The sequence below is a fragment of the Dasypus novemcinctus genome, chromosome 11, assembly GCF_030445035.2.
Source record: "Dasypus novemcinctus isolate mDasNov1 chromosome 11, mDasNov1.1.hap2, whole genome shotgun sequence".
Classification (NCBI taxonomy): Eukaryota; Metazoa; Chordata; class Mammalia; order Cingulata; family Dasypodidae; genus Dasypus; species Dasypus novemcinctus.
In genome coordinates this window covers 86854050-86872269 of record NC_080683.1, presented here as the reverse complement: position 1 = coordinate 86872269, position 18220 = coordinate 86854050, and the positions used below count along the sequence as shown (strand labels likewise).

The window sequence follows — 18220 nt, the reverse complement described above, 5'->3', positions numbered from 1 at the left end:
AATGTAAATCTACATCATAATTTTTACAACTGCATAGTATTTTGTTGTATGGATATGCCGTAAATTAATCCCTTATTGTAAATTAGAGTTATTTACAATTTGTTCATTTATAAACAATCTTTTAGTAAACATCTTTGGACATTTTTGACCAGTTGCCCAATTAAATGAATAGGATTGATTCATTTATTTAATAGAGCATTGGACTTATTGGAACTTGTAGATTAGAATTTGACTCTGAAATTTAAAATTTAATGATCTGGAACAAGTTGCTACCTTTCTCAACTTCAATTTTCTGATTCATTAAATGAGGGCAAAAATATTACTGTATTTTTTTTAATTTGAAGATTTTATCTTGTATCTAAAAATGCTTTGTAAATTTAAAATGACCTAAATTGTAAGATTTTATTGAGATGGGGAGAGAGTGTAGAGGGGAAGGACAATCCAACCAGAAGGAACAGCAGAAGCAAAAGCTCAAAGTATGAAAATAGGAATGCGGACTTGGCCCAGTGGATAGGGCTTCTGGCTACTACATGGGAGGTCCGCGGTTCAAACCCCGGGCCTCCTTGACCCGTGTGGAGCCGGCCCATGCGCAGTGCTGATGCGCACAAGGAGTGCCCTGCCACACAGGGTGTCCCCCACATAGGGGAGCCCCACGCGCAAGGAGTGCGCCCTGTAAGGAGAGCCACCCAGCACGAAAGAAAGTTCAACCTGCCCAGGAAAGGCGCCGCATACATGGAGAGCTGACACAACAAGTGATGTAAAAAGAAACACAGATTCCCGTGCCGCTGACAACAACAGAAGCAGTCAAAGAAGAGTATGCAGCAAATAGACGCAGAAAACAGACAACTGGTGCAGGGGGAAGGGGAGAGAAATTTTTTTTTTTAAATGTCTCTTTCGTATAAACAAGCCTCATACTTCTAGCCAAGGTTATTACTATTTTAGTTTTATGAAGTTATTATTTGCGTTTATTTAAATGATTTACAAAATGATATAGAATGAAAAATAAGCCGTCCTTACCCATACCTCTTTCTATAGGCTGCCATTTTAGTCAGTTTCTTGGTATCTTTCCAAATATATTCTATGTGTCTACAACAACATGTATATACAAAATCTGTAAAATAGTTTTAGTATTATAATACATTACTCAAGGCTAGAAAACCATTCCCTTGGAAGGAAAGAAGACATTACAGTATTTGCTTCATAGCCTAAAGTTCATACCATTTGAAGATAAGCTTAGATGTAGAAACATCTCTCAGATAGAAAACAGGCTTGACTTGGAGCAGAATCGATCAGTATCAGCCTCAAAAGAAGAAGAAAAGGAAGGGTGTGGGGTATATGGAAACCTCTTATATTTTTTAATGTAGTTATTTTTTGAGATCTATGTATTTTTTTAAAAGGCAATTATATTTAAAAAATTTTTTTAATAAAAATTTTTTTTAAAAGGCTTTTGATGATTGGGAGGAAATTTTCATTGCATAGTAACTAGAATGCACTCTTAATATCCACTACACTGAATGGCTTATAATTCTGAAAAAGAGAATAAGGCCCAGATGTCAACTTAGAAAGAATAAATTGTCTTTTCTGAAGAATGGAAGCAATAGGAGTGGACTGTCGCAAGATGGCAGAGTAGGAAGCTTCAGGAATCAGTCTCTCCACCAAAACAGAAACTGCCTGAATCAACTATTACGAAAGTCAGGAGTATAATGCAGCACTGTGTAGCATCCAGGAAAGAGCTAGAGGAAGAGGCCAGTAAATTGCAGTAAATACTAGTGAATTTCACCCTCTGCACAGCAGATACCATCCCTCATCCCCAACCCCACCCCCACACACATACACACACCGTTGCAGTAGTGACTGCAGCCCTGGGTCCTGGTGAGCTTGCTGGTGCCAGGGTGGGTTATAAGGACTTAGTCTTCCCAAGTCTGGGGGTTTGTGGTTTGATTTTTTATTTATTTCTCTCCCCTTCCCCCTCCCCACAGTTTTCTGCTCTCTGTGTCCACTCACTGTGTGTTCTTCTGTGTCTGCTTATATTCTTTTTTTAAAAAGATTTATTTTTTTATTTATTTCTCTCCCCATTCCCCCCCCCAGTTGTCTGCTCTCTGTGTCCATTCACTGTGTGTTCTTCTTTTGTCTGCTTCTGTTGTTGTCAGCAACATGGGAATCTGTGTCTCTTTTTGTTGCATCATCTTGCTGCAACAGCTCCCCGTGTGTGCGGCACCATTCCTGGGCAGTTGCACTTTTTTTCGCACTGGGCAGCTCTCCTTATGGGGCACACTCCTTACACGTGGGGCTCCCCTACGCTGGGGACACCCCTGGGTGCCACGGCACTCCTTGAGCGCATCAGCACTGCGCGTGGGCCAGCTCCACACGGGTCAAGGAGGCCCGGGATTTGAACCACAGACCTCCCATGTGGTAGACGGATGTCCTATCCATTTGGTCAAGTCTGCTTCTCCCCATTTGTTTTCTTGTCAGCAGCACCGGGAATCTGTGTCTTTTTGTTGCATCATTTTGCTGCGTCAGCTCTCTGTGTGTTCAGCACCACTCCTGGGCAGGCTGCATTTTTTTCACACAGGGCAGCTTTCCTTATGGGGTGCACTCCTTGCGCATGGGGCTCCCCCTGTGTGGCACAGCACTCCTTGCACGCATCAGCACAGCGCATGGGCTCAATCCATCGAGCCAAATCCACTTCCCTGATCATTGTTTTTAATCAGTACTTTATATCACTGGGAGATGGGCTCTGAGAGTGGCCATTGTTTTAACCCCCAAAAGCAAAAGCAGGAGAGGTGTCTTAAAGAGGCAGTACCTTTCTCTCTCTCTTCTCTTTCAGTTGGGAGCAAAAATAGTTTAGAGTAGTCGCAAATGGATGGCTCTAACCCTTATCATCATCAATAACAACTACAACAAAAATACCTTGCAATCTTAGAGGAGAGTGAGAACTAGGTTTTCAGAGTTATAACAGCACAATACTCAGAATACCTGGTACTCAACAAAAATAACAAAACTCACAAAGAAACATGAAAGTATGGTCCATTCACACAGTGAAAAATAATTTGCCAGATACCATCCCTGACATAGCTTATGTCTTGGAACTATTAGTCAAAGACTTTAAATCAGCTGTCTTAAATGTGTTCAACAAACTAAAGGAAGTTAAATATGTTCAACGAACAAGAGGAAATTGGGAAAAAAATGTTATCTGAGCAAAATAGGGACATGAATTTTATAAAAAGAAACCATAAATTTTGGAGCAGCAAATACAATAATTGAAATTTTAAAACTCCTTAGATCTGGGGACCAGATGTGGCTCAAGCAATTAAGCACCTGCTTCCCACTTGGGAGGTCCCAGGTTTGGGTCCTGGAGTCTCCTAAAAACAGAAAATAACAACAACAAGCAAACAAATGAAATTACCTACTCAGAGGAGCCAATGTAGCTCAGTGGTTGAACTCCAGCTTCCCACATACAAGGTCCGGGATTCAACCCCTGGCCCCAGTACCTCAAAAAAAATTAAAATAAAAACTCAGATGGATTCAACCATGTATTTTGAACATGTAGAAAAAAATTTCAGTGAACCTGAAGACAAAAAATTGAAATTGTCCAGTGAAAGGAGCAGAAACAAAAAATAATGAAGAAAAAAAACAGAGCATGTGGGAACTGTAGGACACCATCAAGTGTGCCTATATGCATCTTGGAGTCTCAGAAGGAAAAGAAGAGAAAGGGGGCAGAAAACATATTTGAAAAAATAATAGCCAAGAACTTGCCAAATCTTATGGAAGACAGGAATAGACACACATCCAGGAGGCTTGACAAACTCTAAGCAGAATACTCTAATACATGGATTCTTAACTGGGAGTCCACAGAAAGATTTCAGGGTGTCCATGGGCTTGAACTGAAAAAAATCAACCTCTGATCTTTATTTTTCCTGACCTCTAACTGAAATCTATCATTTTCGTCACTTATGAATGTATGCAATAAATAAATTACAGTAGTAGTCATTTCACCTGACTGGCAAAGGGGTGTGTGGAAAAAAAGGTTAAGAACCCCTGTTCTCTAAGAGATCTACATCAAGACACATTAAAGCAAAATTGTCAAACCCAAAGACAGAGGATTTTGAAAGCAGCAAAAGAGAAGCAAATTGTCACATACAAAGGATACCCAATAAGATTAAAGCAGTTTTCTCATCAGAAACCATGGAGGCCAGAAGACAGTAAGAATGACATAGTTAAAATCCATTTTAAAAAATGTCAGCCAGGAATTCTATATCTGGCAAAATTATCTTCCAAAATGAAGGAGAAATTAAGATATTCAAATAAGTGTTGTGGAAAAACAATAAGGAACATGGTTTGAAATTGAAACGTTTCCAAAATGCAGACAAAAAGTGCAGGCTTAGAAACACTGGACCTTGACTAGAAGGAACACTGTCTGGTCAGCACGAAAAAATGTTTGCATGAGGAGGCATTTGAACTTTGTATGACCTGTGCCTTATTATCGTAAATGTTGCACTGTCCCTTATTATAGTAAATAACAAACAGCTGCTTGTTAGTTCCTAAATAAATATGATGTGGAAACTAGGGTTGAGTCTCTCAGTTTCAGAAGCTGTGAATCCCCTGGTCCCATCTTTATTTCCTCTCTTGTGTCTTTCTTTCTGTCCTTTTATTTCTTCAGTTCTATGTCATCTTCCCTTTGTGCAAACCCATTGCTGAGATGGTCTCAGCAACTGGCAACCAATGTGGGCCACAAAGGAAAGAAGAATTGCTTCAAGGGAAATTAAAGATGTTGTCACAGCCTACAGCCCCAGGAGTTTAGAAGGCCTTCCAAGTCCTCAGTGAGTAATGACACTCTTGGGTATTCTAGCAAGGTTACAATGGGAAACAGAGACAGTTCAACAAAATATTGCCCATATGGCTCCTCAAACAACTCAAGGCAGGAAAAGCCAAGGCCAGCGAGTCTCATATTATGGATTATAGAAAAATATTGCTCAGGATTCCCAGCAGTAAGAAGTTTAGAATAAGAAGACTGGGTAAGAGTAGGAAAAGTTAGAAAAATTACATGTACAAGGTGTTCCACTCCCTGTTACTATTTGGTCCACTTGGATGATTATTAAATCTGTTTTGGAACCTTTGCAAACAGAAGATGAGGAAGAGAAAAATGAAGATAGAGAAAGTGAGGAAGTTCCTCCCACTGAAATTTTTGATGATACTAAATCTAAAGTTATTTTACCTTCAGCTTCTTCATTAACTGACTTTTGAAAGTCACCTTCCCCTCCACTGACACCTCCTACCCCTCCTATGCCCAGAGACACTTAGCCAAAGTTGTCAGCTTTATAACAAGGCACTTTACAGGCTAGAAGACAGGGTGACTTGGATATACTTCAAATGGCCTTTCCAGTCACTGTATGAGAAAGAGTAGCTCCTGGAGTGGATCCTCAAAATCTGAATCAGTACCCTAAAAATCATACAGTACAATTCATTAAAAGTACTTGGTGGGTTTTACCTAGCGTAACTAAGTTTCAACCAATGCTTGATGCCCCTACAATCTTTACTGACAGGTCTGGAAATGGTGCAGCTGGGTATACTGGGTATAAAACTAAGAAATTCCTACTCCCGGATTTTCAGCTCAGCAAGCTAAATTAATAGCAGTACTTACTACTTTGCAAGACATACTGAGTCCATAAACATCCTTTAATACTCAGTGTATGTCATCCAGGTTACTCAATTGATTGAAACAGCTCTTATCAAACCTAACATAAATCAGTTTCTTTATAAGCTTTTTCACAAACTTCAACAGATAATTAGAAATAGAAAAAGTCCATTTTTTTATCACTCACATTCAATTACATTCCAATTTACCTGGACCATTAGTACAAGGCAATAATGCCACTGATAAATTAGTCACTCCTGTTTTACATGAAGCTATTCATTTTCATAATCTAATCCACATAAATGCAGCCAGCCTCAAAGCTCATTTTCCTTTAACATGGACACAAGCTAGGGACATTGTTCAGACTTGTCCATCCTGTCAAATTCTTAATAACCCAAAATGACTGAAACCTGGAGTAAAACCCCGTCATTTAACTGCTAGTTCACTGTGGCAAATGGATGTAACTCATATCTCCTCCTTTGGAAAATTATGTTATGTTCATGTCTCTGTAGATACTTGTTCAAGATTCATTTAGGCTACAGCTCAGACACAAGAAACTGCTAGACATGTAAAACAGCAATTGTTAGCTTGCTTTGCTGTAATGGGATTTCCCCAGTCTCTAAAAACAAATAATTCTCCTGTTTATACCAGTGTTTCCCTTAAAAGATTTCTAGATACTTGGAGTATTTCACATATTACAGGACTTCCATATAACCCCCAAGGGCAAGCTATTGTGGAGCAAGCAAATCAAACCCTTAAACTCATGTTACAAAAACAAAAAGGGGAGAACAAGGAAACACTACAGGTGCATTTACATAAAATACTATTCACTCTTAATTTTCTTAACTGTGGAAACATGCTGGAAGGGACCAGGTCCTGGGTTCAATCTCTGGTACCCCCTTAGAAAAAAGTATATAGAAAAGGAAAAGAAGGGAATCAAAATGGTATACTACAAAAAAGCAACTAAATACAAAAAGAGAGGCAGAAATGGCATAATTGCAATAGATCTTTAGATTTTACTCCAAAAGCAAAAGCTACAAAAGAAAAAAATAGATGAAATTTTTTTAATCAAAATTAAAATTGTTGTGTATCAAAGCACATTTCCAACTAGTGAAAAGGCAACCTAAAGAATGGAAGAAAATATTTGAAAACCATATATCTGATTAGGGTTTAATATTGAGAATATATTTTTTAAAATGCTCCCACAAGCAACAACAAAAACACAAACAGGAGCAGATGTGGCTTAAATAGTTGGGTCCCCACCTACCACATGGAAGGTCCCAGGTTCAGTTTCTGGTGCCTCCTAAAGAAGATGAGCGAGAAAGAGCTGATGCAATGGGCTGGCGCGGCAAGCTGATGCAATGATGTGACACAACAAGGAGACGCAAAGAGAAGACACAGCAAGCAGGGAACAGATGTGGCTCAAGCGATTGGGTGCCTCCTTCCCACATGGAAGTCCCAGGTTCAGTTCCCAGTGCTTTCTAAAAAGAAGATGAGGAGACCCAGAGAGCACATCATGAACAGAAACAGAGAGCAGACAGCAAGCGAAACAATGGGTGTGTGTGTGGAATATATAAATAAATAATTTTTTTGAGGTTCTGGAGCTGGGAATTGAACCTGGGACCTCATATGTGGGAAGCCAGTGCTCAACTAGCCGTATCGACTTCTCTGAGTTGGTTATTTTATTCATTTGCTTGTTGTTTGCTTTTGTTTTTAAGAGGCACCAGGGACCAAACCCAGAACCTCCCATGTGGGAATCAGGTGCTCAATTGCCTGAGCCCATCTGCTCCCCATAAATAAATCTTAAAAAAAAAAACAAATAAACAAACAAATATAAAAACAACTCAACTAAATAGTGGGGCGAGGACTTGGATAGACGTTTCTCCAAATAAGATATTGAAATTATCAAAAAGTATTTGAAAAGATGCTCAACATCATTAGCCATTAAAGAGATGCAAATTAAAACTACTTTAAGATACCACTTCACAACCCTAGGATGATTATTATTAAAAATTAAAAATAATAAGAGTTAGCTAGGATGCAGAGAAATAAAAGCCTTCATACATTGTTGTGGGTTTGTAAAACAGTGCAGCCACTGCAGGAAACAGTTTGGTGGTTCCTCAGAATGTTAAACACATAGAATTACCATATGACCCAGAAATTCCACTCCTAGGTGTATATCCAAAAGAACTGAAAGCAGGGACTTGGGCAGATATTTGTACACCAATGTTCATAATAGCATTATTCATAAATAGCCAAAAGATGGAAGCCATTCAAGTGTCCATTGCTAGAAGAATGAATAAGCAAAATGTGATATATACATACAATGAAACGTTATTCAGTCATAAACAGAAATGAAGACCTGATACATGAAACAACATGGATGATGAACCTTGAGACATTATGCTAAGTAAAAGAAACCAGACACTAAGGGCCACATATTGTATGATTACTCTTAAATGAAGTAGTTAGAATAAGCAAATTCAGAAAGACAGCCAAATAGTGGTTACCAGGAGTGAGGGTAGTGGAGGAATGGGGTGTTATAGCTAAATGAGTATGAGTTTTGGTCTGGGATGATGAAAATAGTCTGGAAATAGATACTGGTGAAAGTTACACAATACTTCCCTGTACTTCATGTCTAAGAATTGTCCACTTAAAGTGGTTAAAATAATTTTTATGTCACTCATATTTGACCACAAATAAAAAGAAATAAATTCATTTTTTTAAAAAATAGAAGCAATAAACAAAATATGGTATATCTATACAATGGAATAATATTTGAAAATAAAAAGGAATGAAGCACGGATACATCCTACAACATGGATGAACTTGAAAATATTATGCTAAGTGAAAGAAGGCAGACATAAAGGGCCACATATTATATGATTCCATTTATATAACATGGCCAGAGTAGTAGGCAAGCCTATAGAAACAGAAGGTAAATAAATGGTTGTCAGCATCTGGTGGTAAGGGAGAATTAGGAATGGCTGTTACTGGATGCAAGATTTCTTTTTTTTTTTTTTTTTTTAATACTTTCAAACTGTACAAAATTATCACAGAAATAATACAAACTCCATACACAAAACTCCAACATACCCTTACAAACCCTATCCCTGGCAACCTGTACTCTGAGCTTGCATATTAGAGTACATCTCTTGCATAGGGGGATCTCTATGAGCCTATGAGCTTGCATATCTTTATATTTTCTTTATAGTTCCCATGGGGCTTAAATTTAACATCCTAAATTGGGAATGATCTCATTTGCTTTGATGCCAACTTAACTTTAATAGTATACACAAACTGTTTTCCAACACACCTCTATCCCCCCATACTTATGTAGTTCTCATCATAAATTACATGTTTTATATTAAGAGTCCAAAACCACTGATTTATCATTATTTTTTTAAAGGTTCATTTTATATTTATTCCCCACCCCCCATTGTTGGTGCTCACTGTCTGCTCTCTGTGTCCATTTGCTAAGTGTTCTGTTTCCACTTGTCTTCTCTTTAGGAGACACTGGGAACCAAACCTGGGACCTCCCATGTGGGAGAGAGGTACTCAATCGATTGACCCACCTCCACTCCCTGCTTTGTAGTGTCTCTCATTGTGTTTCCTCTTTGTGTCTCCTTGTTGCATAACCTTGTTACATCAGCTCACCATGCCAGCCATCACGGCAGCTTGCTGTCTTTTCATCTTCTCCATGAGGCACAGGAAACCCAACCCAAAACCTCCCTTGTGGTAGGTAGGAGCTCAATTGATTGAGCCACATCTTCTTCCCTATTATTACTTTTTATATATTGGCCTTACAATCCTTCAGGAAGTAAAAAATGTAATTACAAACCAAAAATACAGTAATACTGACATTTATATTTACCTATTTCATTACCCTCACTGGAGATCTTTATTTGTTCATGCAGTTTTGATCTATTGTTTATTGTCCTTTCCTTTTAGCTGGCAGAACACTCTTTAGCATCTCTTCTAGAGTTGGTCTGTTGGTGACCAAGTCCCTCAGCTTTTGTTTATCAGATAACATCTTAAACTTTCCCTCATTTTTCTTTTTTTCTTTCCTTTCCTTATCTTTTTTTTTCTTTTTAGGTACTGGGGCTGGGTACTGGGACCTTGTATATGGAAAGTTGGTGTTCAACCACTGAGCTATATTGGCTCTCCTGAGTTGGTATTTTAATTTGTTTGTTTGTTTTCTTGTTTCTAGGAGGCATCGGGGACCAAACCTGGAATCTCCCATGTGGGAGGTAGGCACTCAACTGCTTGAGAAACATCTGCCCCCTCCCTCATTTTTGAATGACAGTTTTTCTGGATATAGAATTCTTGGTTGGCAATTTTTTACTTTCAGCACTTCAAAGATGTCATCCCAATACCTTCTTGCCTCCATGGTTTCTGATGAGAAATCAACTCAGTCTTATTGAGGCTACCTTGTTTGTAACACATTGCTTCTCTCTTGCAACTTTCCAAATGTCTTTGGCATTCAACATTTTAATTAAGACATTGCACAATATGGGTCTATTTAGGTTTATCCTGCTTGGACTTTGTTGAGTGTCTTGGTTGGGAAGTTTCCAGCTATTAGTTCTTTGAATATTCTCTCTACCCCTTTCTCTCTTTCTTCTCCTTCTGGGACTCCCACAGTAGTATTTTGGTGCTCCACTGGTTTCTTAGGCTCTTTTCACTTTTTGTCATTTCTTTCTTCTTTCTGCTCCTCAGACTTGATGATTCAATGGTCTTATCTTTAAGTTTGCTGATTCTTTCCTCTGCCACCTCCAGTCTGCTGATGCATCATGCTAGGGAATTTTTTTAATTTCTGTTACTGTGGTCTTTAGCTCTATTCTTTTTTAAAATTTCCATCTCTTGATAATCTCTTTGTGTTCATCTATCATTTTTCTTATTTCCTTTCTTCATTGTCCATGTCTACATCTAACTCTCTGAGCATATTTAGGAATGTATTTTTAAAATCTTGTCTTGTATGTTCCAGGTCTGGTCCTCCTTATTGATAGTTTCTAAATGCATTCATGTTCTCCTTTGCCTGGCTCATCGCTTCCTGTTTCTTCATATGTTTTGTAATCTTTTGTTGAAACCTGTACATTTTGTTATTTTAATGTGTTATTGCTAGAATTTAGTCTATGAGGCTTTTGTTCCCCAAGCATTTATCTAGCTAGTGTTGACAGAATTTTCCTTGAATGCCAGGAGCTAACAAAAGAAAAGCAGCAGAAGAAGAAAAATAAAACACCTTCCCAGAGTTTCCAGATTGACTTGAGTGAGTGCTCTCCTTTGGGGCTCATCCCTGCAGTGAGTTTAGAGAATAGCTCCAGACAGACTTAGGAGCCTCCCTGATCCTTTCACACTCATCTCTTGGGCATGCATTTTTTGACCTTAAGAATTCCCCCATTCATACTTTTTTGTTTGTTTGTTTGTTTTTTAGGTATCAGATTGGACCTTGTATATTGCAAGCCAGCACTCAACCAGTGAGCCACATCATCTCCCCTGAGTTAGTTTTTTTCATTTGTTTTTTCTTGTTGTTTATTGTTCATTTTGTTTTGTTTTTGTTTTTGTTTCTAGGAGGTACTAGGAACTGAACCAGGACCTCCCATGTGGGAAGCATGGTGCTCAACTGCTTGAGCCACATTTACTTCCACATACATTTTTTTTAAAAGATGTATTTATTTATTTATTTCTCTCCCCTCCCCCCCACCCCAGTTGTCTGTTCTCTGTGTCTATTTGCTGCATCTTCTTTGTCTGCTTCTGTCGTTGTCAGTGGCACGGGAATCTGTGTTTCTTTTTGTTGCATCATCTTGTTGTGTCACTTCTCCATGTGGGCGGTGTCATTCCTGGGCAGGCTGCACTTTCTTTCGCACTGGGCAGCTCTCCTTATGGGGCGCACTCCTTGTGTGTGGGGCTCCCCTACACGGGGGACACCCCTGCATGGCAGACACTCCTTGCGTGCATCAGCACTGCGCGTGGACCTGCTCCACACGGGTCAAGGAGGCCCGGGGTTTGAACCGCGGACCTCCCAGGTAGTAGACGGATGCCCTAACCACTGGGCCAAGTTCGCCACCCCCATACAGTTTTAAATGTCTGCTCTTCCCTTGGAAACAGTTTCTGCACAGTCCCAGGCATTGTACTGTATGTCCTACAGTCAGCAACCCCTTGCCAGGCAATCACCACTTGACTGCTGTCATGCAGGATTCTGTAGAAGAGTTCTATGAGTTGTGTTTTATACAGAGGGCAAGTTCTGGAACAATGAACCTTTGATGAATCTCCTGATTCTGGCCCTCAGCCACTCCCAGAGATACATACATATTCCCAGTATGTGCACCAGGGTTACTCTACACTAAGGCAATGAGGAGATGAGGGAGCCAGTCAGAGCACCACAAGATCCTACCATTTTTAAGATGTCTTTTTCTTGATTCGTTGCTTGCCCTGCTATTAGAATCCTCTGTTTCCTGGATTTTTGACAAAAACCTGCTAGTTCTTGCTGGTTTTTCAAAGCTTCTTTAGGGACAGATCCCCAAAGCTTCTCACTCTATCATCTTGATTGAGGTCAAGCCCAAATAATTACATATTCTCTTTCAGGGGTTTCTCTTTAGTATGATGAAAATGTTCTTGAATTAGTGATGATGGTTGCACAACTCTGAGTGTACTAAAAACCACCAAACTGTACACTTGAAAAAGGTCAATTTTGTGGTATGTGAATTATATTTCAATAAAACTTTTATCAAAAGAATAAAAGCAGCTACTTTTTAAAAGAACAGGAAGAGGAATTTGCTTATGGGCAATCACAGAAAAAATCTTTAGAGGTCAGATCAGGATCAGGGACCACAGCATTTGCATAGCAGAAGTATAAATTGACTCTGGATCCAAAAAAGATGACTTACCGATCCATGTTTGAGATGGGGTTCAAAGTTGGGCTAAGTGTTATTAAGAACCTTCTATAGTTCTGGGAAGATGGCAGACTAGAAAGACATAGGTCACTCTTCTCCTCCAGAAAAATAGCTAGAAGAAAGACTAAAACAGCCTGGAAAAAGATCTTCTAGGTTTTAGGACACCAGGTAAAGGCAGGATGCCACCCAGAGGAGAAAGGGACAAAGGAGGGGAATTGTGATGACAGAACTGTGAGTTGAAACTGTTGTAGAATTTGAGAGAGGTTCAATTATTTGCATATAGAAAGGCCAGGACTCAGGAATGATTTTGAGAAGGAAAAATGGTTTATTGACGGCCAGCCAGACTCGGGAGCTTTCTGTTTCAATCCTGAGCCCCGAACAAGATTTTTGAGTCTCTTTTACACAGAGAGGAAAGGCCAAATGGTTCTTTTGTTTCAGTTCTCAATAGGCTTGAATTAGCATATATCTTCCACATCCTAGGTAAGCTTTTAGCATGGACTTCATACATTCTAGATAAGCTTTTAGCACATTTTGTTTGCATTTCCCCAGAATATTTAAAGTTTATAGAGTTTGCATTGTTAAACTGTTTCCTGGGACTGGAGTCGTTGCCATGGTCACCAAGGGCAGGACTGCAGCCTCTCACCATTCCACACCCACAAGTCAGGACAGACAGCTTAGGTTAAGATTATCTCTGAAGAAACAAAGAGCCTCCCACCCATAGTCCACATCAAAACCAGCAGTGGCTGCTGCAGGTACCCTGTCCCACACTAAAGACACTTTAGAATTCTCAGTCTTCTGAGCCTGCCACTACAGACAAAGGGTGTTCCAGGGATTCATCATCCCAGGAAAGAGGTGAGAGAGGGAACAGCCTAAGGCTGACTCAGCTTTTGACTCACAAATTTGATCTATTGTATCCCAGGAGCCCTTCCAGGCCCCATGGGGACATGCCATTGTTTGTCTTGGAAGCCTGCAATGGGCTAAAGATAACCCTCCCAATCTCTCCCTCTACTAACAAGGACTGATTATGGAGGCCTCAGAGGGGTGTGGAAATATTTCCAACCTGGGAAAAGGGAGGGGGTGCCAGAGAAGGTTGGAGAACTGTCACTGAGAAAGTTTTAATTACAAGGTTCTTAGCCTCCAGGCAGAAGCTCCTGTCACATTGATCCAGTCTGCATTCCAACAAGTACACTCGGACCAGGCACTGAACTGAGAGTTGCCAAAGTCCACCATCTGCTGGCAGACCAAGGAAGTGCATGTGAGAAAACTAAAATAAGAGAAGCTTTTGCTGGCCTTTATAGCTTCCCTCCTCAAGACCTTAGGAAGCCAGACTGCAATCAACTCCTGGGTCCAGAGCCCAGTTTTGAGCAACCAGCTGAGACAAACCTAACAATCCACGTCAAGCCAAGAATCAAAAAGCAGTGGTAACACATAGCCTCCCACCACTAAATCCCAAAAAGAGAAAAAAAAAAAGTGAGCATCCTAATCAGATGCTTAGATAGCAGCAAAAAATTACAAGCCATACTAAGAAAATGGAAAACATGCCCAAGAAAAGGAATGTATCAAAGTCCCAGAAGAGACACAGGATTTGAGAAAACTAATTAGTGAGATGCACACAAATTTCCAAAATCAAATTAATGATTTGAAAGACAATATGACTACAGAGATAAATGATTTCAAGAAAACATTGAGCAAGCACAAAGAAGAATTTGAAATCCTGAACAGAAAAGTAACAGAGTTCATGGAAATGAAAGACACAATAGCTGAGATAAAAAACACATTATAGGAATACAATAGCAGACTGGAAATGACAGAGGAAAGAATAAGTGATAATGAAGAAAAAACATCTAAAATTGAAGAGAGAAAAGAATGGAAAAAAATTGAACAGGAGCTCAGAGAACAACACAAAACACAACAACCTACATGTTATGGGAGTTCCAGAAAGAGAAGAGAAGGGAAAAGAGACAGAAAGAGTATTTCAGGAAACATGTTATGGGAGTTCCAGAAAGAGAAGAGAAGGGAAAAGAGACAGAAAGAGTATTTGAGAAAATAATAGATGAAAAATTCTCAACTCTTACAAAAGAAATGAACTTACATGATCAAGAAGGCACCATACCCCAATCAGAATAAATCCAAATAGATCTACTCCAAGACAAATACTACTCAGGATGTCAAATGTCAAAGATAAAGAGAAAATTCTCAGAGCAGCAAAGATGTCCCTTACATATAAAGGACATCCAGAAAGACTTAGGACAATTTCTCTTCAGAAACCAAGGAGGTGAGAATACAGTGGTATGATACAATTAGGATACTGAAAGAGAAAAACTGCCAGCTAAGAATTCTTTAACCAGGAAAATTGTCCTTCGAATATGAAGGTGAGGGAAGCAGATTTGGCTCAACTGATAGAGTGTCTGTCTACCATATGGGAGGTCCAGGGTTCAAACCCAGGGCCTCCTGACCCATGTGGTGAACTGGCCCATGTGTAGTACTGGTGTGCGCAAGGAGTGCCGTACCACACAGGGGTGTCCCCCACCTAGGGAAGCCCCACACATAAGGACTGCTCCCTGCAAGGAGAGCCATCCTGCATGAAAAAGGTGCAGCCTGCCCAGGAGTGGTGCCACACACATGGAGAGCTGATGCAGCAAGATGACACGACAAAAAAGAGACACAGATTCTTGGTACTGCTGACAAGAATGCAAGTGGACACAGAAGAACATACAACAAATGGACACAGAGAGCAGACAATGGGTGGGGGGGAGGAGGGGAGAAAAATAAATAAATAAATAAAGTATTTTTTAAAAAATATATATATATATGAAGGTGAGTGTATTAGTCAGCCAAAGGGGTGCTGATGCAAAATACCAGAAATTGGTTGGTTTTCATAAAGGGTATTTATTTGGGGTGGGAGCTTACAAATACCAGGCCATAAAACATAAGTTACTTCCCTCACCAAAATCTAGTTCCACATTTTGGAGCAAGATGGCTGCCAGTGTCTTCGAGGATTCAGGCTTCCTCAGTTCCTCCCTTCCTCAGGCTTACTTTTCCTGGGCTTAGGGTTTCTCTTTTCCTGGGGCTTGCTCTGTTTCTTCTGTTAGCCTACTTCCCAGGGCTCCAGTTTAAGGCTTCAGAATGGTACAGCCACTATGGAGGACTGTTTGGCAGTTCCTAAAGAAGTTGGATGTGAAACTTGCCTGGTGAACCTGCAATAAATACCACTACTGGGTATAAACCCAGAAGAACTGAGAGCAGTGACGTGAACAGACATCTGAACCCCAATGTTCATAGTGTTATTATTCGTGATTACCAAAAGTTGGAAACAACCCAGGTGTCCATCAACAGATGAATGGATAAACGAACTGTGGTCTATTCACATGATGGAATATTATGTAGCTGTTAAGAATAAATGAAGTCATAAAGCATATGACAACATGTATGAAACTGGAGGACATTATGTTGAGTGAAGCAAGCCAGACAAATACTGTATGACTGCATTATTCTGAACCAAATATATTGTGTAACATATTATATGATTCAAAAAAATTTTTATTGGGGTCCAGTACATTTAATTGAGAAATGTATGTTTTTATCCAACTGTTTTCTTTGTAGTTTTTAATTGTTTATATTTTCAATTTGTAAATATACAAAATAAAGTTAAAAAATTTTTTTAAAAATCAATTTGGATATAGATGTAATGGCTTATTTCTGAACCCTTGGTTCTGTTTCATTGATCTATATAATTGTCCTTGTGCCAGGACCATACTTTGTTTTTTTTGTTTTTTGTTTTTTTTTTTAGTTAAGCCAGTAAAAAAATTTTATTGGGAAATTGGGGTATATTAGTCAGCAAAGGGGTGCTAATGCAAAATACCAGAATTTGGTTGGTGTTTATAAAGGTTATTTAATTGGGGTAGGAGCTTACAGATACCAGGCCATAAAGCATAAGTTACTTCCCTCACCGAAGTCTGTTTTCACGTGTCGGAGCAAGATGGCTGCTGACGTCTGTGAGGGTTCAGGCTTCCTGGGTTCCTCCCTTCCTGGGGCTTGCTTCTCTTTCCTCTGTTCTTACTTCCTGGGGCTACAGCTTAAGGCTTCAGCATCAAACTCCAACATCAAAACCCCTCAACTCTGTCCTTTACCATGTCTTTTATCTTACACACTTCTGGCACAAGAGGGTTATATAATTACTTAACCATAATTATGAATCCAATATAATCTAATATGCCCAGAGGAAAAGATCAGTTTACAAACATAATCCAATATTTCTTTTTGGAATTCATCAATAATATCAAACTGCTACAGGGGGGAAAGAACAGAGATTGTTGAGAAATGGGAGAGGATGAAAACACACATGGAGATTTGGTGTGGGCTCCTCTAGGCAGAAAGAGGGAGCTCTGCTTTGTGTGGTCACCTTTTAAACGATTAATTTTTTCTCCTTTACTAATGCTAAGGGGCATTCCCAGCTGTTATTGGTTACCTCACCAATGGTGGGGGCCAATGGTGAGACCTGTTTGGAATATCCAGGGCCTCCCCTCATCCCCGGAATGAGGTCCAACCTTAGGGTTGAGGTCCAGGTCTTGGCAGGGTCTCATTGCCATATTGTTTGTTGGTCATGTTGTCTGCCAGGCCAACCATACTCTTAATTTCTGTAGCTTTGGAATACGTTTGAAATCAGTAAGATTGAGTCTTCCAACTTTGTTCTTTTTCAAAATGTTTTTAGCTATTCAGGTTCCCTGACGCATCCATATGAATTTGATGATTAACATTTCTATTTATATAAGGAAGGCTGTTTGAATTTTGATTGGGATAGTAGCATATCTGTAAATTGTTTTCAGTAGAATTGATTTCATTTAGCAATGTTTTGTAGATTTCCATGTACAAACCCTTTTCATCATTAGTTAAATTTATTTCTGCTATCTTTATTCTTTTAGTTGTTTTTATAAATGGAATTGTTTTCTTGATTTTCTTTTTGGATTGTTCATTGCTGGTAAATGGAAACACCACTTATTTTTCTGTGTTGATCTTTTCCCTGCCACTTTGCTGGATTCATTTATTAGCTCTAATAGTTATTTTTTAGATTCTTTGAGATTTTCAATATATGGAACCATGGCATCTGTGAATAAAGTTTTACTTCTTCTTTTTCAATTTGGAAGCCTTTTATTTATTTATTTTCTTGCCTAATTGTTCTGGCTATAACTTCTAGCACAGTGTTAACCAGCAGTGTTAAAAGTGGACATCCTTGTCTTGTTTTCTGATCTTAAGGGAAAAATTTTCAGACTCACCATTGAGCATGATGTTAGCTGTGGGTTTTTATTATGCCCTTTTTCATGTTCAGAAAGTTTCTCACTATTGATTTTCTTATGTTTAACTACCCTTTGCAGGGAAGCAGATGTGGCTCAAGTGATTGGACTCTGGCCTACCACACGGAATGTCCCTGGATTGATTCCCAGTGCCTCCTAAAGAAGACAGTAAGTTGGCACAATGGATAGATATGGCTAGCGGATGCAACAAGATGACTGAACAAGAGACACAAGAAGGAAAACACAATGAGAGACACAGCAAATTGGGAATGGAAGTGGCTCAAGCGATTAGGCACTTCCCTCCCACATTGCAGGTCCCAGGTTCAGTTCCCATGCCTCCTAAAGAAACAAAGAAGATGACACAGCAAGTGCAAACAATGAGGGGAAATAAATAAATAAACCTT

General features: G+C 39.4%; 1 long non-coding RNA gene across 1 annotated transcript in view; it reads left to right on the top strand.

Moving 5' to 3' along the window:
• LOC139440004 (uncharacterized) overlaps positions 1 to 18220 on the top strand; it is a 20929-nt gene extending 2709 nt beyond the window's left edge. Inside the window, exons 2-4 of the long non-coding RNA XR_011650112.1 lie at positions 9846 to 9885; positions 11067 to 11132; positions 17898 to 18220. This is a non-coding gene — a long non-coding RNA (uncharacterized lncRNA). The remainder of the gene's footprint in view (positions 1 to 9845; positions 9886 to 11066; positions 11133 to 17897) is intronic.